Source organism: Loxodonta africana, chromosome 5 (assembly GCF_030014295.1).
Source record: "Loxodonta africana isolate mLoxAfr1 chromosome 5, mLoxAfr1.hap2, whole genome shotgun sequence".
Lineage (NCBI taxonomy): Eukaryota > Metazoa > Chordata > Mammalia > Proboscidea > Elephantidae > Loxodonta > Loxodonta africana.
In genome coordinates, this window is record NC_087346.1 from 106189312 (window position 1) to 106212982 (window position 23671).

Here is a 23671-nt window from a genome sequence, read left to right on the forward strand (position 1 = left end):
ACAATGGGAAAGAGAAAGCAAAATATTGACCATTCAAGAGTTGGGAGAAGAGGGATCAAGAGACTGATGGGTTTAAACCTATCCTGTTCTGGTGATTTGAATCCACCCAGCAGGTTGGAGAAGAAAGGCCTGGCAATCTACTTCCATAAAATTGTTGTTTGTTGCCGTTGAGTCAAGTCTAACTCATGACAAGCCCATATGTGCAGAGTGGAAGTGCTCCATAGGGTTTTTAAGAAGCAGGTTGCCAGGCCTGTCTTCCAAGGTGCTTCTGGGTGGGTTCAAACTGCCAGCCTTTCCATTAGTAGTCAAATGCTTAACCGTTTGTACCACCCAGGGCCTTTCTGTAAGATTACAGCCAGTGAAAACCCTATGGAGCACAGTTCTGGTCTGACACACGTGAGGTCACCATGAGTCAGAATTGAGTCCTTGGCAACGAGATTTTTATCCTGTCCTTACAACAGTCATCTTGAAAAGTGTCCTCTTAATAGTTACTGCCACTAGGACTGTGATCCATGTGACTTGCACCTTAGGATGATGGCCTTTGTCCCCCACATTATCAAATATGAACCAAAATAGGGTCTTAGTCAGGTGTACAGAGTGCCAACAAGCCATCACTCCTGGAAAAGGACCTTTCCAAAGCAGCGCAGTAACCTCAGTCCAGTTTTGTTTCTTTGTATCTTAGTATCAGAAGGGCATTTGTTCACAGAAAAGACTGTGATTTTTAGTTTTTCAAGGAATAATAAATGCTTTTTTCTCCTTAGCACTTATCATCATAAATACATATTTACTTCTTTGTTTTTTCACTTAGCGTAATGTTCCAAGGTTCATCCATGTTGTTGCATGCATCAGGACTTCGTTTTGGCTCTTTATGGCTAAGTAATATTCGTTTGTATGTATATGCCACATTTTGCTTATCTATCCATCTGTGGGGAAACCCTGGTGCCATAGTGGTTAAGTGCTACGGCTGCTAACCAAGAGGTCGGCAGTTGGAATCCGCCAGGCGCTCCTTGGAAACTCTACCGGGCATTTCTACTCTGTCCTATAGGGTCGCTATGAGTCCGAAGTGACTCGACGGCAGTGGGTTTTTTGGGATCCATCTGTGGAGGGACACATTTTAGCTAGTGTGAATAGCTGCAATGAACATTGGTGTACAGGTTTCTGTTTGCATTCTTGCTTTCAAAACTTCTGTGTACCTAGGATTGGGATTGCTGGGTCATATAGTGGTTTTGTGTTTCATCTTTTTGATGAACCACCAAACTATTTTCCACAGTGCTCCATTTTGTGGAAACCTTAGTGATGTAGTGGTTAAGTGCTACAGTGGCTAACTAAAAGGAGGAATCCACCAGGCGCTCCTTGGAAACTCTGTAGGGCAGTTCTGCTCTGTCCTACAGGGTCACTATGAGTCGGAATCAACGGGACCTCAATGGGTTTGGTTGTTTGGCTTGGTACCATTTTGCATTCCCACCAGCAATGGATAAGTACTTTGTTTTGTTTTTTAATCTTCACTCTAAAGGGTACACTGCACACAGGAGGGACTCAATAAACCAGTGTTGAATGCCAAAGTGAATAAAAATGTGGCACTGGAAAGAGCAACTGACTCCCGGTGAGAAGCCAGGCTCTGGGGTGGGGTGCGGGTAACCGAGAAGGTCTCCCCAGAGGAGCCCTCGAAGAAGGCACATTAGCCTGAAAGGACAAAATCCAATAGGGTCAAGGCCTGGGGAGGTGCTAAAGAATGCGGCTCACGAGGAGCGCTCCCAGACATTCCCAAAACGACGCTGGCTGCAGGGTCGGCCAGTCTTTGAGCCACACCAATAGCCAGCGCGGCCAGGGCGCGCGAGGACCGCAGGCAGCCAATGGCGGGGCCCGGTCCTCCCTGCCCCGCCTCAGCCTCCCCACGATTGGCTGTCTGTCCGGCGGCCTCGGGCCACGCCCCAGCGCCCTGGGCTTTTCCTGTCTGCTCTGCTTGTCTGTCTGTCCCTGGAGCTGGCGGTGAGTGTCGTTCGGTCCTGCGCGGCGGGGAGGGCGGCCCCGGGTGGGGTGGGCTCGCCCCGCGTCCCCTCGAGCTTTGCCCGCCCGGAGCCCCGCTGCTCCCGGCGGCCAGAACGCAGGGGTAGAGCAGCCAGCGCTCGGCGGCCCGGGGGGCTGGCGGCCGTGCCCGTCCCGGGGCCGCGCGAGGCACAGGCGCCGCGCCCAGGCCCGGAGGCTCCCGCCGGCGGCGCGGCGCGGCGACTAGGTTGCGCTTTGCTTCCCCAGGCCGGATCCGCGGCTACTTTGTGGCGGAGTCGGGGCCCGGCTCACCCGCGGCGGCAGGAGTCGGTCTGGCCGACCTCGGGCTCCGGGAGTTTGTCGCAAACGTCTGCGGAGGTGCAGCGGCCTGAGCTCTGAGCGCAGGTAGGTCCCTGACCCTGAGCGAAGCGAACCGACCAGGCTCCGAGCGCGAGCACGTGGCCGATGGCGGCGGGAGGGTCCCAGGCACGTGTTTGGTGCCAAGGCCCGAATCCGGCTCTTCCTTCGGGAAAAGGACGTTTATACACACACGGCTCCACCCAACAGAAAAGCTGTTTCCACTGCGATTTGAGAGCCTGAGGTCCACGGGGTTCTGATGAGAGGGGAGTGTAGGAAACAGTGAACGGGAGAACCTCATAAGCACAAATGCGAAGTCGCCCTTTCCTGTGCCCTTTTAAGGTTGCTGCAGTGCTTTAAGAGGCTAACACAGAAGGGTAAAGTAAGACTCTATAAAACCCAGAGAAGAGACTGGAGAACTCCTCTTTGGATCCTGTCTGGAGTCACAGCTGAACCAGAAGAAAATTTCCGTAGAATTTAAGCACCTGTCTTACTACATTCTTAAACAGCACTTAGCACAAGTGGTAAACTTTGTTTTGATGACTTAGGCAAAGTGTTGGCAGTTGACGCATGCTAGACTTCTTTGGATAGACTAGAGAGTTTTCTAGTAGATAAAGAGAATTTGGAAGCCTTGTTTTTTTTTCTTTTTTAAGGTAGAAAAATATAATGTTTCAAAGAATAAACTTTGGGTAATCATCATATGTGTTTATGAACTAAAACTTTTTTTTAATTTCCTTTAGGTAGAAAACCACCAAGTTTTTAAACTGCAACATCTGCTGTGCTTTGCTGGCTCTCCATGGACATTTCAATATGCTGTGTTATGGAGTGGTGTCTGTCTGGCTGTAGTGTCCAGCATCAATACACTGTAGGGTCAGCGCAGAGGTAGTTTATTGTATTGGTCACTAAGCTGTGTGCTGAGTCTTGTGGTAGGTTCCTTACATTCGTCTTTCTATTTAATACACGTGGCATTTTACACATGAATAAACTCAAAAGGTAGATAACTTGCTAAGATTATAACACTACTGAAAAAGAGCAAGGCTTAGAACAGGGTATCTTGTATGCTACCTTTCACATAAAAAAATTCACATATATATCTGCTTATTTTGCAAATAGAAATTCAGGAAGGATAAAACAGCAGCTAATGAAAGTGGTTACATGTAAGGGGGTGGGTGACTAGGAGTTGAAGGGAATATGGCAGGCAGTGAGATTTCTGCCCCCTTTTGAGTTTTGATGTACACAAATGTCCTACATTGTCACACTGATAGCTTGTTCACACAGAGAAAAATGATTGTTTTAAGTTACTTTAAAAAAAAAAAAAAACAGTACTCTGGGTATATCCTTAGAGATGAATTTATTATTCATAGTAACGTTGATGTGAAAAGAAGGTAGGAAATGGAAACTTCCATTGGCACAGAACAGTATGGAAAGGTTTGTCCTATTTCTGTACCTACCTATGTGTGTTAGGAAAAACTCTTGGATTGAAACTAGAGAAGTTCCAAAGAAGCCATTATAAGATAGGCAGTATAGAGTGTGGTGTATGGGTCATAATTAGGTGTTAATTCGTGTAAAGAGGTAGATGAAGGACCCAGCATGCTGAATTAGACAGGATGGTGGAAGTGGTAAGCATTTGGAAAAAGAAATTTTTATATTCTAATTTCTTGACACAATCTCAGTTTTTCTTCTGTAAAATGAAGACAAACAGTAAAGGATAGATAGGGCCAGTACTGAGCCCTGAGGGACCTTTTCAGGTAACACAGTGAGTTTATTATTAATTTCATTTCAGGAAAAGGCTAATTACTGGACCCTGAATTCAGTGCTCAAAGGTCCTTCTGTTAAAGAAGTCTCTTCTGACTACCATGTTTAGAGTTGTAAACTTTTCTCCCACCCCTTTTACCCTTTTTATCCTTCCCGGAATCTGTCACCTTGAGACAAACTATATTGTTTATTTGTATGTCTATTGTCTGTTCTGTCTAGAGTATAAGTTTCGCAGTGGCAGGTGTATTTATTGAATGATGAAGAAGACGGTTGTGGTGAGGATTATATAATGCATGTAAAGCCTTAGAGTTGGCCGTGGACATTACTCAACTAAATGTAAGATCAAGTTCACTCATAGCCAGCTAGCAGGTTTTGAACTTTGTCATTAGGTGTTGTCAGATGTAAGTTTTTCAAAACTTTTAAATATTATTATACCATTTGGAATGGCTTACTTGTTTCCCTTTTTAAGTATTCAGGTACACGCATATTTACTTAGCCCTTTACAATATCAATTACTACCAAAATTGAGAGACATGGCTATAAGACTAGAATGCAAATTACTGGAATTTTAGAAAATAGCTATTGGACAGATAAGGTCTGATTTTTTTTTTTTTTTAATCATATAGCATAAGTGATCTTGAGATGTGATGAGCCACACAACATTGGGTTAAAAGTTAACTATCTTTTGAGACTGTAGCTTTATTGCTCCCATAAGTAAAGTCTGTAGGGAATAAAAAGTCACAAAAAACAGTCTCAAAAATTACTGATGATGGACACAGGCATTTTTGATATTTGAAACTCTTAAGCTATTTTGTAAAAAGAAATCTTTCCATCATTATGCAGCAGAGCACAAAATAAATTGTTTGGCAAACAAGTTTATTGGCCAGCTCTAAAGGATCACCAGATGTTTTAATAATTCATTGAATTATTTGTCAACATATCTTTACCAAGGCTCTTAATGAAAGATACGTTAAGGCAATTGTAACCAACTCTGTTAAGATTAAATCCCTTGAATGATGGGATTTGATGAATGGGAAATTATGAATGATTTGAACATTCTAACCTATAAACAGAATTAAGAGGGCTCCCCAGAAGACATTGTTTTTAAATGTTTCATTCAGTATTTGATACACTGTAGAAGTTTTGGATTAATGAATGGAAAGTTAAACATCAGAGTTCCCAGGTAATGTTGATGGTACTGGGAGAAGATTATAAAATTATCAGCTAACACTTCCTTAGTGCTTAATATGTGCCAGGCAAGGCTGTAATTTATCTTGTGTATTATAAATAAATGCTGTATGTCTTAAATTCAAATATGTCTGGTCTGTTACTAACCTAACAGGTTTTTATTCTAGCATCCACCCTTTTGTTTTCTTAAACTTATATGCAGTGACTCCTGATAGTCATTATCCATAAATTTCATTTCAGGAGAGTAAAGAGGATTTTACAAAAACTTGCTATAAAAATGGGGTGTTGGATGTGATAGGGTTGGGTACCACTGACATTAATCCCAGGTAATTCTCTAAAATCCGCTCTCCATCCCAGTAACACTAGGCTTCCGAACCCCCACCCCCTAGGTTGTAAGATATAAAGCACAGCGCACCTGTCCGAAGCATGAGAACCTGTGATTGGGCTCCATGATTCAGTTGCCTGTGTGCCTTAGAATACCACCGTGATTATTTAGCTATTCCATAGTCCAAACTGGGTCCAGCTCCAGCAGAAGGCTTTCTGTCTGGAAGATCCTTGTCATCAATCTTCCCTTTTGTCTAGGAGCTTCTCAGAACAGCGACCCCAGGTCCAAAGGATGCACTCCACTCCTAGCGCTTCTCTCTTGGTGGCATGAGGTCCCTCCCCTGGCTCAGTGAGCAGGGGACACAATACAATCCAATACACACGTTCTAGTTTTTGCAGGTTTTACTGTACATTTAGTAATTAGAATTCTGCTGTGAGGCAAATCTTTTATCTATCACCATGGATTTTTGGATATATACAGTATTCTTAGGGTTATAATCCAATACTTTCATTATTTATACTGTTGCTGAAATTGTTGCAGCTTTGGGCTTCGGGAGCTCTTTCAGGTGAACTCCTGTGTCCTTCTGACATGTCTCTCCCTCTCTCTCTTTCTCCCCCTTTTCCCGTCCTCTCTCTTTTTAGAACTTCCTTATTTTCTGGTGCTTTAAGATGCTCCAGACATCTTGTAATTTTCCTGCCCCAGCCTTAAAATCAGCCGTTTCTCCTGGATCTTTGTACTGAAAAATGGTGTTTAGAAACCAAGGCACAAGATGCACTAGTTGCTGCTAGGGTGTCACTGCTTCTAGGCCCTCTCAGTGGGCAAACCTAGGAAATACATGTCTGTATACTAACCCATGTACACACACATATATATTTCTGGGTCTAGGTATGTATGAAATGAGCTCATACTAATCTCTCCAACTCTAATCTAGCACCAGCATTCATTCTAGCCTTCTACTCCTTACTTATTTATAACTTCTTTCTTAGACTCTGAGAAACCTATCTCCTATTATTTACTATTCATTTACTTATTTGTTCACACTAGTGTATGTGCAAAGTAGTTACAGATTGCTAACTTGTACACCTATAAGAAACAAATTTACCAACTGTAGTACAAACCAGTTGCTGCCAAGTCTATTCCAACTTTCAGTTACCCCATATGTTACAGAGTAGAATGGCTCCATAGGGTTTTCTTGTCTGTAGTCTTTATGGAAGCAGATCACCAGGCCTTTCTTCTGTGGCACTGCTGGGTGGGATCCAATCTCCAGTTTAGATTACTAGTCAAGTACAAACTCTGCCGCCTTAACTGTAGTGCAGTGTTTGTCTTCTATCTTTAGCTTTACATTATCCAGTCAAAACACTTTTCAAAGTTAATTAGGTCAGCTCCCAGATTTACTCATATAAAATGATAACTTATAAACTAATTGCCAGGAAAATATCCGGTAAGAATTGGCATTTAAAAAGCTCAATTCATAATTCTGTGGCCATTTCAGAATAAACCTCTTTAAAGACTGATCCGTCATTGGAATCTAGGTAATCCAGATACAAAATGCAAGAGAAGAAGAAAATCGCTTCATTCTCTGAAATCATTTAAGATTGGTTCCTCCTTCAATTCTTCCAAAACTAAACAGGTGCACTGTTGGAGAACAAATGCTTATTATTCTGCTGGTCATTACATTGTGACCTTACAGAAGACAGAGTTTAAATGTAGCAATCTTAAAGTTAACAACCATCAGTCAATACCACTGCAAAGAAATACTGCAAGGGAGCAGTGTCTGCATTACCTTGCAACAATTCTGCAACATGTAGCTTCCTTTCAAACCCAGAGATCTGGAAAACCAAAGATGAAGTAAATGCCGTTCAAAATACAAAATTATAATATACAGCAAATTACAACTGTGGGGAAATACATATAGTAAAAATAATTGTTACAGGGAGAAAAATGAGGATGATTTTCTCTATTTTCCAAAATGGGTACTGTAGGATTTAAAATTTAATTTTTGGAAGAGAGATTTGTGGTGATGGAATTATTTTGTATCTTCATTGTGGTGGTGGTTACAAAAATATTAACATATGAAAAATGGCACAGAACTATGGAATATTGGTACACATGTTATGCCAATGTCTTACAGTTCTGTGCCATAGCACGTGTTATACCAATGTTAGTTTCTTGGTTTTGATATTATACTATAGTTACTTCCATTGGGAAATCTACATGAAGGGTCCATGGGATCTCTCTGTACTATCTTTGCAACTTTCTGTGAATCTATAATTACTTCAATAAAAAAGTTTTAAAAATTAATGACATTTTAAAGCTTCAAATTAAACTTTATATTACATATATATATTTATATGCGTATATGCAATATTTGGGAAACCCTGGTGGCATAGTGGTTAAGTGCTACAGCTGCTAACCAAAGATCAGCAGTTGAAATCTACCAGCTGCTCCTTGGAAACCATACGGGGCGGTTCTACTCTGTCCTATAAGGTCACTATGAGTCGGAATCCACTCGATGGCAACAGGTTTGGGTTTTGTTTTGTTTTGTTTGTATGCAACATATATAATATAATCTATTTTTGGTTGCCTTGTTTTAAAAAAATGGGTTTCAAATGACTCCCTGTGACTGTCACTCTGAGACACCCTTTAAACCTAGAACCAAGCCTTTCGCCTGAGATCATCTTTTAGCAAAATGGCATAGTGGCACACAAAATAAAGGATTTTACCTGTACAATTGGTGCTGTACTTAAAGATCATCAGTATGAGACCAAAGGGTCAACAATTACTCAAAGGCAAAGATGAGAAGATAAGGGGGTAGGGAAATTAGAGTACTGGAAAGGGAACAAACAAAACACAAAGAGAACGGTGACACATTGTGATAACTGCAAATAATGTCACTGAACAATTTGTATGGGAACTGATGTGGAAATGCTGGTTAACAAAACAAACAACAATAAAAATGATTGTGTAAAAAATGTATATGTAGGTTAGAAGGTTTCAAAAGACAATGGGTAGAAATAGAAACTAAGGCATAGTGTTTTTGAGAAACACCATATAAACTAAATGTTTACTGTTGAAATAGTAAAGCTCTTATATAGACCACTTACAGCGTCCAGACATACTTCCTCCTGGTGGGCCCTGCTGCTCATGTGTAATGCTTGTTGAGTGAATGAATGAAAGGATGAGTGTACAGAGCTGGGCTGGGCCTTATGTTATCATCTCCCCAAAACAGATGGAATGCCGATGGCGAGATTAGTTCTGAACTAGAATCAAGGTCACTTTTTATATTTCATTTCCCTGCCTCCATTCCACGTCCCACTATTCTTTAGAACACAAGTTTTCACTGAGTTCTCTTACCTAAACCTACTTTGTTATTTCAAATTCGAGGGTAGGGTTGGAAGGAGATGGTCACTTCTAACTATTTCTTTTCCTCTTAAGACCAAAAGGGTTACGGGTACAGAATCTCAACTGGCACTGCTTGGTTTACTTGACCTTAAGTTTAGTCTTCTGGTTAGGAAAACATTATTTCTAATACAAGATTCATTTTAAACTAAAGCTTGTTCAATATCTGGACCCTAAATTTAGTTGCTAGGACTTTATCCTCTTTTTTTTTCAGGAAGAGAAAACAAAACCGTTAGGTGCTGTTAAGTCTGCTCAGACTCATAGCAACCCTATGTACAACAGAATGAAACATTGCCCTGTCCTGCTCCTTCCTCAAAATTGTTGCTATGTTTGAGCCCATTGTTGCAGCCAGGGTGTCAATCCATTTCATTGAGGGTCTTCTGCTGTTTTGTGGACCTTGTACGTTACCAAGCATGACGTCCTTTGGTCCCTTCTGACAACATGTCCAAAGCACGTAAGATGAGGTTTCGCCATCCTCCCTTCTAAGGAGCGTTCTGGCTGTACTTCTTCCAAGACAGATTTGTTCTTTCTGCTAGCAGTCCATGGTATATTCAATATTCTTTGCCTATACCATAATTCAAAGGCATTAATTCTTCAATCTTCCTTATTCATTGTCCAGCTTTCCCGTGCATATAAGGTGATTGAAAATATAATGGCTTGGGTCAGGCACACCTTAATCCACAAAGTGATATCTTTGCTTTTTAACACTTTAAAGAGGTCTTTGCAGCAGATTTGCCCAGGGCAGTACATCGTTTGATTTCTTGACTACCACTTCCATGGTGTTGATCGTGGATCCAAGTAAAATGAAATCCCTGACAATTTCAACCTTATCTCTGTTTATCATGATGTTGCTTATTGGTCCAGTTATGAGGATTTTCGTTTTCTTAATATTGAAATGTAATCCATACTGAAGGCTGTAGTGTTTTTAACTATACATATAAACCAAACTCATGGCCGTCAATTCTGACTCATAGTGACCCTATAGGACAGAGTAGAACTGCCCCATACGGTTTCCAAGGAGTTCCCGGTGGATTTGAATGGCTGACCTTTTGCTTAGCAGCTGAACTCTTAACCACCGCACCACTAGGGTTTCCTTTTTAACTGTAATACACAAAAATTCTCAGTACACATTTGACCTCTTTTTTCTTTTGTCCTGAAGTTAGATAACTGTGAAAAGAACCTTAAACAACCCTCTATAAAGGGAATATGTAACAGGTTACAATTCAGGATACTGTTCTTAGGGTAGCCTCTTCTCAGCCATGCCTCTACCCTGCTGGGGCAAGTGTTACCAAGCCCTTTAGCTCCACCAATAAGAACCCATCCCCCACACACATTCCTCCAGTAAGCCTAGGCCCGCACTCAGCCCTCTCTTCTGTGGGTCTGTGAGCCTAGCTCCACCAAGTGCCCGGAGGCACCCCACTCCACCAGCAAGCCTCTTGCCCAAAGGTACTCAGCTCTTTGGGTCCATGGGTCACCAAGCCCCACCACAGCTCTATACACCTAGAATTCTAGAGAAATTGAGGCAAGCAGGTGACATCACCCATCACTCCTCATTCACTGATAACTTCAGCACTTGGCTCAACGTCTTCCTTTTCATTCCTAGTTCTGTATCTTAAGGAGCCCCTGGGTGAGCAAACAGTTAAGTGCTAGACCATGAACCAAAATGTTGGTGGTCCGAATCCACCCAGAGTCACCTCAGAAGGTTATAACCTTGAAAGCCCTATGCAATGCAGTTCTACTCTGCACACATGAGGTCATCATGAATCAGAATCAACTGGATGGCAGCTGGTTTGGTTTCATTCTAAACCAGCTGCCATTAGCCATTAGTGTTAGTGATCTGCTATTCACTTTAGCTAGCTATTCTCATATAGCCTTGACCTTATTGTCACCATTAATTCCACTTTCTGGAATTAATGACCACCCCCTCAATCCATTCTTTGATTTTATCATACTTATAGTCTCACCGTAGGTATTCTTCAACCTTATTGTGGTGTCTCCACTCCATTGAACCTACCACTTTCACGCTGTTGGTTATCCCCTTATTCCCTCTTCTCACAGCTTAGATGCCATCATTATGGAATAACGATTTAGTGACTATTGTTATAGTCAGTCCTTGCTAACATTCTTTTCTATTTTCTCACTTTTCCCTCCACTCTATTCACCTTACAAACCACTGCTTCTTCTAGCCTGGACTACTGACACCTGCTTTAATCGCCCCCCCACCCCCCCACCCCTCGCCAAATCCATTATTTGTGCATCAGGCAAAGGGGACTTTTAAAAATATAAATTTGCTGTTGTTAGCTACCATCAAGTCGGCCTGTGACTCATGGTGACTCCATGCACAACAGAACAGAACGCTGCCTGGTCCTGTGCCATTCCCATGAATGTTGCCAATTGGACTGTTGTGATCCATAGGGTTTTCATTGGCTGATTTTTGGAAGTAGATCATCAGGCCTTTCTTCCCTGTCTTAGTCTGGAAGCTCCACTGAAACCTGTTCAGCAGCACAGCAACACGCAGTCCTCCACTGACAGGTGGGTAGTGGCTGTGTCTGAGGTGCATTGGCCGGGAGTAAAACCCAGGTCTTCGGCATGGAAGGCAGGAATTCTACCAATGAACCCATAATCCTCTTGTTTAAAAGTCTCTAAGGGCTTCCCATTGTTGTTGTTGTTAGTTGCCATCAAGTCAGTTCTGACTTATGGTGACTCCATGTGTGCAGAGTAAAATAAAACCCAAACTCCTTACTTGGCCTGTAAGACCCTGTAAAATCAGCTGCTTTAACTCCCCAAGTTTGTTCCCCTCTTGGGGCCTTTGCTGTAGCTGTTTCCCCTCTCTAGAATGTTTACCCTGCCCCTGTCTTCACATGGCTGGGTTCACCTTCTCACTCCAGTCTCAGTGTATTGTCTCCTTTGACAGATTTCCCTTGTCTGAACCCCCAATCTACAGAAGCACTGCAGTCCTTCACTTCATAGCACTTCACGCTACCTAGTATTTTCTCTTTCCCTTCTAGAATGAATGAGGGGTCGTGGGTGCCATAGCCATCACTGAATGTAGGAGCTTTTGAATTGAGAATAGAAGTGATCCCTTGTCCTCTTGTAATCTCATTTGTGTTTTCAAATTGAATGATTTCTTTATTATTCACTTATTTATTCACCAACAGCCAACAAGCATTACTTGAATACTTACTATGAGCCAGTATTATTGTAGGTATTGGACATATAGCATTAAGCAAGACAGACATAATGTTTACATTCTAGCAAGAGGAGACAAAACATACACAAACAGTAAAGCAGTGCTTTGATAACTGCTCTATTGAAAATAAAAACAGGGCGATGTGCTTCAGTGTGGCTGGTAAACTACCTTTCAGACAGCAGGGCAGAGCTCTTAAGTGAAGGCTCTGATCTTGATAAGCTACTTTCTTGCTGTGGATTGGGATGGTGATGTAATTTTGCTGGGACTTGGTTCCCTTGCTGTAAAGTGGAAACAGTAATTACAGAAACTATCTCATTGAGTTATTGTTAGATTATGAGTTTTGCATGGAAAGTGTCAGAAAGTGACACACAGAAAAAGAAATTAACAAAGTTTTTATTATTACTTTTAAACCGAGAACTCATAAGGCATCTCAGAAGAAGAAACGTTAAAGCTGAGGTCTAAAGGAAAAGAAGAATCCAATCTTGTGAAGATGGTAGTTGGAGAGAACATCCCAGGCAGAAAAAACAGCTGAGTCTTTACTCAGGTGAGAGCCAGCTCTTGATGCTGTAACTACAGAAGTTGTCGTTTCCAGATTATAGGGACCCACTTGGCTGGAAACTTAAAAGTTGGAGGTTCGAGCCTATCCAGAGGTGCCTGGTGGAGAAAAAGGCCTGGCGATCTACTTCCAAAAAAGTCACCCCTTGACAACGCTATGTAGCACAGTTCTACTGTGACACACATAGGGTTTCCATGAGTCGGAATCATCTCAATGACAACTGTTTTGTTAATTATATTTAGAATCTTCCGTATGAAATTAAAATTACATTAAAATTGAAATTGTACAACATATACATTTATAGAATCATAAATAAATAGATAGATATCTAATTAGCCTCAACCTTCAAAACTTATTCTTACCTACGTAATCATCCAGTGTTTATTTTTTTCCCTATCTACCCTCATCTTTTATGCCTGAAAACTCACTCTGTCTGAGAACATGCTCTCCAATTGCTCAATTCCTTTTTTCAAAGTCTCCCAGTAATAACATTAAAAGCTTAAATGGTACTATGTAGCAGAAACTGTACTCGATATTTTTAACTCATGTAATCGTCCCAACCCTATGAGGCAGATAATATTTTTTTTCTATTATGCTTTAGATGAAGGTTTACAGAGCAAATTAGTTTCTCATTAAACAATTAATATACATTGTTTTGTGACATTGGTTGCCAACCCTGTGACATGTCAACACTCTCCCCTTCTTGACCTTGGGTTCCCCTTTTCCGTTCATCCAGCTTTCCTGTCCCCTCCTTCCTTCTCATCCTTGCCCCTGGGCTGGTGTGCCCATTTAGTCTCATATATCTGGTTGAGCTGCATGTATTATTGTTTGTTTTAGGGACCTGTCTAATCTTTGGCTGAAGGGTGAACCTCAGGAGTAACTTCAGTACCGAGTTAAAAGGGTGTCCGGGGGCCATAGTCTCAGGGTTTCTCTAGTCTCTAACAGACCAGTAAGTCAGGTTTTTTTTGTGAGTTTGAATTTTGTTCTGAGGTAGATACTATTATTAACACCATTTTATAGAAGAATAAATGAAGAGAGGTTAAATAACCTCCCAAGGTTCCAAGTTACTAAGTGGTGGGAGCCAGGATTAGTACCCAAGCAGCCCGCTCTAGAGACCATTTTCTGAAACCACTCTACCCAGTCTGGTTAATAACTAAACAAGTAAATATATGCCAAATCGTTTGTTGTTTAAGTATTTTATATTTTGTAGCTGTTATAAATAGAGTCTCCTGTTTTTCAGCAGGTTATTACCTGTTACACAATGATCCTACTGAATTTTGTCTATTCTTCTTGCCACTAACTTATTTCTATATTTCCAGGATTTTTTTTTTTTTTAGCCGATTCCTTTGGATTTTCTAGGCATACCAATCTCATCACCTGCAAATAATGGTGCTTCTCACTTTTTCGTGTGTAATTACAAAAAAAATAATTACAAAGCCATATTAAATAATAATTATGTTAGTGGGAGTTACTTTTTTTTTTTTTTTGTCCTAAAATTAAAGAAAATGTGTCTAGGGCTTATTATTTGATCTAATTGCGTAAAAGTTTGCTTTTACATATTTGAATGTATTCATCTTTTCCCTGACAGGAGCACCCATTTCCTTAATAACAGCAGGCAGATCAGAGATCTCCAACCTCCACCCCAAAGTTAAATTGTAATTATTCTGGCTAGAAGATCTTGAAAGCTTGAAAAATGAATGTAATTCTGCTAAGTTGGGTTTGAAGCAATGGGGAACCTAAGGTTGTACCAGCTGACGTCAAGCCGATTCCAACTCATGGCAACCCCTTGTGTGTCACAGTAGAATCGTGCTTCATAGAGCTTTCAATGGCTAACTTTTCAGAAGTAAATCTCCAGGCTTTTCTTCCAAGGCACCTCTGGGTTGACTTGAATCTCCTTTGGGTTAGCAGTGGAGCGTGTCAACTCTTTGCAAGATCCAGGGAGGTGGAGATTGTCAGGAAAGGAAAGTGAGCTTTAGATGAAATAGTATTTGCTTATTAATTATTTAGGGCACTAGTTCTCAAAGTTGCTGCACATTGGAATCACCTGGCAAGATTTACCCCCCCCCCACACACACACTGATTTGGGGTCCCACCCCTAGATATTTTGATGCAATTGGTCTGGGATGCAGCTTGGATATTGGGTTTTTGTTTTTTTTTTTTTTTTTTTGACTCCCCGGGTGATTCTAACAGTTGGCCAAGTTTACAACCACTAATTTACAGCAGACTTTAAACCTCTTTCTTTATGTATGCAAATTATGTTTAATAGGGTTGTGTAGCCTAGTAGTAAGGAGTCCTGGTGGTACAACAGTTAAGCCCTAGGCTCCCAACCAAAAGGTTGGCAGTTCTAACCTGCCCAGCTGCTCTGCGGTCCTTGGCAGAAAGACCTGAATATCTGGTCCCATAAAGATTACAACCTAGAAAAATGCTACAGGGCAGTTCTACATTGTCACATGGGGTCACTATGAGTCAAAAACTGGCTCAGCAGGACCTAACAACAGCCTACTAGCAAAATGGGCCAGTGGGTGAGCTATGAACCATTTTTCCCAACTCGATTTAGAGTGTTACTGTTAAGAATATAATACAGGGTGTTTTAGTAATTGTCTTAACAGGTTTTGTTTAGTGGTTGCTTTTCCTCATGCCACTTTTAAGAAGGCAGCACTTACACTTTCATATCAATTGTTAGCAGTTATAAAACTTTCACACTTGTGCAGACAAGTAGAGGCATAAAGCTGAAATCTATCATGCTGTGCCATGAACGCTATTGTGTACAGCACTCTTTGAAGCAGAGATCAGAGGTGTCTTTCACCCGTACACTTTTGATGTGCTCCTGCCAGGAGGGGACATGTACATACCAAGCAAAACAAAGGCATCCACATCACTATATTTTATTAAGTGAGACATTTATCAAGAGAAGTATAATTTGTCTTTGACTGGATAATGTTCCTGGCATCCTAAAGAGAAAGATAAATTGAACTGGATCTTTACTCTTTGGCATCTATTTTCTTGGGGAAAAAAATGAGACCATTTATAACTGTCTAATTGGTAAAAAGAAATGGATCACAATGTAGTCCTGATGTTCTGCTTTAGGTAAGCTTTCTTGGCTTGGTTTTCTAGTACAATTGTATCATAAATTCATGTTGGATGCATGTGACAAATTACTAATATTCAGAATTTCTAAATTCTAAAAGATATCTAGAATACTGTCCCACTGCTAGAACTTGACTTTTTCACTACTGTTTAGGAGATCTAGCACATATGCTTCCTTGGCAGGCAGAGGATTCTAGAACTGTAGACTCTAGACCTCAAAAGGACTCCAGAACTCTAGAAATGTGCCCTCAAATGTGGCTAGTACAACAGAGGAACTGAATTTTTTATCTAATTTTAATTAAAATAGCCGTTTGGCTAATTTGGACTGCACAGATACAGAAGAACTTTCCATCTTCATCAAAAGTTCTATTGGATAGCACTGCTCTAGAAGCAGGGCTTTGAACTAGTTCATTCTGGTTCGAACCCCTGCTAAGAATTTGCCTTTCCACACTAGATATACTGAATCAGAATCTATATTTTAACAAGATCTGTAGGTGATTCTTATGTATAATAAATTCTGAGAAGCATTGCCCTACTAGTGGTTATCAGAATCAGTCCTAACTAGTGGCAATTAGCCTTGCCTGGGAACTTGTTAGAAATGCCAATTCTCAGCAGGCGTTTGAACTGGGAGGAACTGCTTTGAAGCTCTATCTAGAACGCATCAAGAAGCCAGTATTAGATATTTCATTTCATAGCTACTGGCCATCTTGAATTCATTGTTGGGTTGAAGTCCAAAAATATCTACGTAAATCTTTTTTTTTTAGAAATTTGGAACACATTTCCCCATAGTTAGGTAAGACCCAGGTCTTTTGACCTTCCACTTTTGGCAATGAAAACATTATTTCAGGGAGAGAGAGTTTAGTGCTTTGGAAAACATTAAAAAAAAAAATCACATACAATAAAACATGTAGCCCCAAACTACAGGAAAAAAATTCTTGCTGCAGTACAATTACCAGTTTAGTTGCCATCAAATTGATTTGAACTCATGGTGACACCAAGTGTGTCAGAGTAGAACTGTGCTCCATAGGGTTTTCGATGGCTGATTTTTCAGAAGCGAATCACCAGGCCTTTCTTCCAAGGTGCGTCTGGGTGGGCTCAAACCTCCAACCTTTTGGTTAGCAGCTGAGCGTGTTAACCATTTGCACTGCCCAGGAACTCCGTGTAGTGCCGTTACCTATACTTTATTTTCTGCTGTCATCCCAGGTCATACTTAGCAATTCTCTTTTAGAAGAATTTCCTAGGTGTCACTAGCTGTGTTTGGGGGAGTTTTTCCTTAGACCTGCAAACAGAGGTCTGAGTCAGACCTGGCTTCTCACGCCATAATTATTCTGTTGATTTTAAGTGACATTGAAGTCTAGGGACTGTAAAATAACACATTTGTACTTATTATGTCCTTCAGGTGTTACTTTTTAGGCTAGATACATTTATTTCTTCCTACAATGCTTGTATTTGATAACTGTTCTTGCCAAATGCTTTGTAGGACTGTGATGACTATTTCATCTTAATTTCCAGACTTGAATATAATATGTCCGCATCAGAGCACTTACTCTGCAAGATGCACTGAGCTAGATCCCAGGGAGACAGTAGCAAATAAAAGGATAATAAGAGTTGCCATTGAGCATCTACTGTAATCCAAGCACTTGCTTTTGTTTTTAATGCTGTTAACAACCAAATAACAAGCAAAAAGCAAAACAGTTGCTATGAAGCCGATTCTGACTCATAGTGACCCCGCGTGTGTCAGAGTAGAACTGTGCTTCATCGGATTTTCAGTGGCTGATTTTTCAGAAGTAGATCACCAGGCTTTTCTTCTGAGGAGCCTCTGGATAGACACAACCTCCAACCGTTTGGTTAGCAGGTGAGTGTTAACTGTTTGCAACATTCAGAGACATTAGTAACAACACTGCATTTTTCAGATGATAGAAGGAAGGCTCTTGTGGCTAGTAAGTGCTAGAGCTGTTCCGTGCAGTGGATTACATAATATGGGTCCTTTTACCCATGCATGGTCTTATAACTCCCACACAATGGTTGGGTGGGAGTATGCAAATAAGGTGTTTGTGGCCCACTGTAAAAATGGTGTGCGGGTAGTGTTTGATGTCCAATCCCACAAGAGGGAAACAAAACCAAGATCAAGAGCACCAGGCTGACTCCCAGGAGGCGGAGGCCAGACAAGCCTCCTCTCTCCACCATCTTTACTAATTCTGACACCAACTGTCCCTCACATAGCACTCTACTTCTCTGCTGGGTTCAATAATTCATAGCAATGACCATACAGAACTCCAAGACCATACTCACAATTATGAGGTTTATTATAAGGGAAGTAACAGTTATAATTCAGGCTCAGTAATATTCAGGATACATTTCTTTCATCAGGACAGCCTCTTCCCAATCATGCTCGCAGTCGTGCCTCTCCCCAAAGGCGCTCAGCTTTCTCTCTCAGTGGGCTGGGAAGCCCACCGCACCATCTCCTGCTGCCAGGTCTCTGCTGTTGGGTATTTCTTGCCACTGCTTCTCACTGTCTTCAAGGTTACAGCTCTCTCTCTCTGTCTCCTGCTTCCAGAAGCTTCTCAGCACAGGGATTCCAGATCTAAAGAACATGCTCTCTGCTCCTGGCTGTTCTTCCTTGGTGGTGGTAGGATTCTCCTCTCTCTTCTAGAATTGGCTCTCTTTTAAAGCAAAACTGACCAATCCACTTGGCAGGCCACAGTTACCCTATCACACAGTCCTACCCAATCACCTGGGTGGGAATTACAAGACCATGGCCAGAAAGGCCACACAAAAGTAATCAATTGCACTGCACCCATCAAGGGGGTTAGACAGCTTGCTGCTAATGCAGATAAGGTGCGTGGAACCCTTATGGAGGTAGGTGTATAGAACCCTAATGAGGGGCTTTTTCAGTTTTGCTATCCCTTTAGGCTTAAAAAGACAGCAATTCCAGAGCAGAGCGGGGACCTCACTACCATCAAAAGAGGAGCCAGGAGCGAAGCGCGTCATTTGGGCCCAGGGTCCCTGCACTGAGAACCTTCCAGGCCCAGCAGAAGGAGAGCTGTAACATCGGAGAAGGCATGAGAGGGCAAGAAGCAGCGGCAAGCACTGCAAAGAAACAGCAGGAGCAGTACCAGGAGACCAGGAGGAGACGATGTGGTGGGCTTCCCAGGCCACGGGGCAAGGCGGCTACAGTGGGTGTGCTGACCCGTGGAGTCAGACAGATGAGCACCTGTGGGCAGGAGACAGGGTGGTGGAGTGGGGTGCCTCCAGGACAGGGGCAGATTATCCAACAGGATACCTTGCTTAACAAATCTTCTGTAGTGAACAGTTCAACTTTTTTTTTTTTTTTTTAACCACATCAAAGATGCTGCTTCTGCTTCTAGGTATGGCTGGCATCTGTTTCTCTCTCAACCCCACAGCACCTTCCTGCAGAATCAAAGACTTTTTAAATTTACAATCCCTGACAGAGGCAGATGACCCAGTAAGCAAGGTAAGCAGTGGTTTATTTGTGCTTACTTACTAATCTGTAATGAACAATTTCACGTGGGTTTCATCAAAGATATGGTGAAATCCATGTGAAATTGCTCACTACAGATGATCCGGTCAGCAAGGTAAGCACACACTTACCTTGTTTATTAGCTAATCCACTCCTGCTCCAGGCACTTGTCAACTAAAGAGCTTTGTAACACTTGTCTGAGCAGGGCAAAGGCCAGGGTCAAGTGGGGGCTGGAGACTGAGAGAGGAGGCCTGTCCTGAGGGAGTCAAGAGGAGCCTGTCCTCAGGGGCCAAGAGGAGCTCTGCATAGCCAAGAGGAGCTGAGAAAGCTATTCTGCGCAGATGGGAGACTTGGCCTACATGCTTCCTGATCCTGATCCTGAGTTGTAACCTGTTACTTCCCTAAAAAACCCAGTAACTTTGAGTATGGTCTGTGAGTTGTGTGTGGCCACTCAAGGAATTATTGAACCCAGTAAAGGAGTAGAAAGATTACCCAGTAAGCAAAGTAAGTATGGGCTTACTTGTGCTTACTTTCTAATCTGTAGTGACCAATTTCATATCCCCATTAGGGACTATAAAATTGAAAAGAGGCTTTGGTTCTGTAGGAAGATCCTGGGGGTTGGGAGAGGGACAGATGCCAGACATACCAAGAAGGAGAATCTTTGATGTGGTGAAAAAATATGAAACTGTTCACTACAGATGATCTGGTAAGCAAGGTAAATCCCATGCTTACCTTGCCTATTGGCTAATCTGACCCTGGTGCCATGGGAGGGATGGCTGATGTCAGAGTTGGTAAAAAGGTTGGAGAGTGGAGATATGCTTGACCTCCACTGCATGGGAGTCAGCCTCGGGCCAGTGTTGATCTTGGTTTTCTCTTCTCCCCCTGAAGTTAGACGAGGTCTGACGCCACGCCACCATGCCACCATTTTTACGAGCTATTTGAGCTATGAATTCCACTCCTCCCCAGCCCCCCCCCCCACCACACACACACTGGAGCCTATCAGACTTAAAAAGGGGTTTTGTTTCCTCTCAAGGAACATACCTCATAACAGAGGAGCCAAACAAAAAATACCAATAATCCACAGCAGATGTTCCAAAAGGGAAAGTGCACAAGGAGTGAGTGTGGTGATGAATCCTGCCTGCAGGTCTCCAGGATCCAACATTTGAACCCAGTCTATAGGAAATAAGCCAGATTGCCCCAGCAATTTTGTCCTGTGAACATCTCCTGAAATCTGTTTTCCTCGTAAGAACCTTCTAGAATGACCTGGGGAGAGGCTACAACCTTCCCTCTCCCTATTCTCTAAAGACTCAGATCTCCACCAACCTACCCAGCCCCATAATCTTGATGTGTACTAAAAAACTAATATATCTCCCATTCATTCCTAGCTAGGCTTTTCTCTGGTCCTACTTTTGAAGATCAACATTGCTAAGGAGTGGTCAGTGCCCTCTTTAGGAGTAAACCCAAAAAATCCCAAATTCCTTGCTGAGGGGTTGATTCCAACTCATGGTGACCCCATGTGTTACAGAGTAGAACTGAGCTCCATAGGGTTGTCTTGGCTGTGATCTTTACTGAAGCAGATTGGCAGGGCTTTCTCCCTTGGTATACTGGGTGGGTCTGAACCGCCAACTTTTCAGTTGGTTAGTAGACAGGCACGCACTGTGCCACCCAGAGACCTTGTCCTTTAGGAGTGTAATTCTCCAGAAAAGAAAAAGGACAAAGGACTTACACCAGCTATCTTTTAAGGAGAAGCCCCTGGATGGTACAAACGGTCAAGCATGACTACCCAGACCCACCACCCAGCACATGACTACTAGCCAAAAAGTTGGTGGTTCGAACCTACCCAGAGGCACCTCAGAAGACAGGCCTGGTGATCTGCTTCTGAAAGGTCACAGCCTTGAAAACCCTATGGAGCAGTTCTACTCTGTACACACAGGGTCACCAAGAGTCAAAATCAACTCGATGGCAACTGTCTTGGTTATCTAGTGCAACTGTAACAGAAATACCACAAGTGTTTGGCTTTAACAAAGAGAAGTTTATTCTCTCACAGTCCAGTAGGCTAGAAGTCTGAATTCAAGGTGCCAGCTTCAGGGCAAGGCTTTCTCTCTCTGTCAGTGCTGGAGGAAGGTCCTTGTGATGATGCATCAGTCTTTCCTGGATCTGGGAGCATCTCAGTGGAGGAACCTCAGGTCCAAAGAACCCGCTCTGCTTCCAGCACTGCTTTCTTGGTGGTATGAGGTCCCCTTATCTCTCTGCTCACTTCTTTCTTTTATATCTCAAAAGAGATTGGCTTAAGACACTATCTAATCTTCTAGGTCTCATTAATATAACTGCCACTAATTCATCTCATTACATCATAGCGATAGGATTCACAACACATAGAGAAATCACATCAGATGACCAAATGGTAGACACGCATACAACACTGTGGATCATGACCTAGCCAACTAACAACAACATCTTTTAAGAAAGTTTCCCAGAAGCTTTCATACAGCACTTCGGCTAATGTCCCATTAGCAGGAATATAGTCACCTGGTCACATCTAGCTTCAAGGGAATCTTGGAAATGCACTCTTCCTTCTAAGTGCTCACGTTCCAAATTAAAATTTGAGAGATCTTTCTCCCTAATTTTAGGCCAATGATGCCTGCTAACATCACTTCTATTTAATATTGAACCTAACCAAGGCACAAGGCAAGAAAAAGAAATAAAAGGCATAAGAACTGGAAAAGAAGAAATAAACTGTAATTATTCATAGATGACATGATTATATACCTAGAAAATCCAAAAGACTCTTCAAACAAATTATTAGAGTAAAAAAGTCTCTCAAAGAATGTAATCAATGTCACCAAATTGTACATGTAGAACTGGTTGAATTGGTGTGTTTTGCTGTGTATATTCTCAACAACAACAAAATAAAATTAAAAAAAATTTTTTTAAAGGTCTCTGGATACAAGGTCAATGTACAAAAACCAATTTATATACTAGCAACCAACAAATGGAAAATGAAAAAGTTTAAATGATTCTAAGGTATCAAAAAGCATCAAATATCTAAGAATAAATCTAACAAGAGCTATATAACCTTTCTACACTAAAAGCTAAAAAGTATTATTGACAAATTAAAGAACTAAATAAAGGGATATACCACACTCAAGGACTGAATGACTTAATATTGTGAAAATATTAATTTACCCCAAATTAATCTGTGAATTCAATGTAATCACAATCAAAATACCAGCAGCCCTCCCCCCATAGAAACTGACAAACTGATTCTAAAATTCATACGGGAATAATGCAAAGGGCCTCTTGACACCACCAACAGGGCTGGTGGATGGACGCTATGTAGTGGACGCTGTGATGTGCTGCCCAGATCTCCCTTTAGGACTGAAGAACTTCATCTCTCCACTGCTGGGAGTGCAAAGAGTGTACTCACCAGCCTCTTTGGAATTGCCTTAGCTGCAGAGTCTCCTTATCCACGGTATACCTCCTCCCAGGACAGCCGGCATCCAATGCCTTCTTGACACAAGGGTGCAAAGGCCTAACTCCCTCACTCCAATTTGGCTCAACTCTGCAGGAGCATCCTAGCTTCAGAGCTCACTGTGGAGTTAGCTGAGGCCTTAATTGAGATTGTATCATAGCTCAGCTTTTCACTCTGCTTAATTCTGCTCTCTTTCCTTCCCTTCCACAGGTGATCACAGGATCATTTACTGATAACTTCCTGCACATTAATTTCCATTTGAGAGTCTGTTTCCTGAGAAATCAACCTATGATGCTAGTGTTGTTATTATCCATTTTCATTTTTATGTAAGTGTAACACACTCAAGTTTGAAGGTAAAACCATGTTTCTGAAGAACGAATGAACTATATATAGTATGGATGAATCTAATGAACATGTAAAAAACTGGACAGAAAAGAGTACATGCCATAATGATTTCATTTATGTAATGTACAAACACAAGGATACTACTCTCAGCTGTTATAAGTCAGGATAGCGGTTACCCTTGATGTGGGGGTGGGGGAGGGCGGCTAGTGACTGGAGGGAAATACTCCTGGAGTACTGATTATGTTCTGTTTCTTGAGCTAGTTACAGGTTACATTAGTGTGATTCATTTGAGAGATTTCAGCAGGCTGTGCATTTATGATGTGACATGGTATACTTCACTAAAAAGCAGTCTCAGCCACAACCTGTAGGCAATAACAGGCCACAGAAAGATTTGATACTGGAGAGACTTAAGAAGGATTTGAGAGACACGATCAGATTTGCCTTAAGAAGATTAATCCTTAGCTTTGTAAAGGATGGATTGGAGAAGGAAGGCAAGATGAGTTAAGAGGCTGTTTGTAGAAGTAATCTAG

General features: G+C 41.8%; 1 long non-coding RNA gene and 1 other non-coding gene across 2 annotated transcripts; both read left to right on the forward strand.

Annotated features, from left to right (window-relative positions):
• Positions 1-1945: 1945 nt before the first annotated feature.
• Positions 1946-11123, forward strand: LOC135231452 (uncharacterized). Its single transcript, XR_010322101.1, has 3 exons — positions 1946-1989; positions 2254-2391; positions 3084-11123. It is a non-coding gene; the product is annotated as an uncharacterized LOC135231452 (long non-coding RNA).
• LOC111752217 (small nucleolar RNA SNORA26) lies at positions 2673-2794 on the forward strand. Its single transcript, XR_002787202.1, has one exon. It is a non-coding gene; the product is annotated as a small nucleolar RNA SNORA26 (small nucleolar RNA).
• Positions 11124-23671: the final 12548 nt, after the last annotated feature.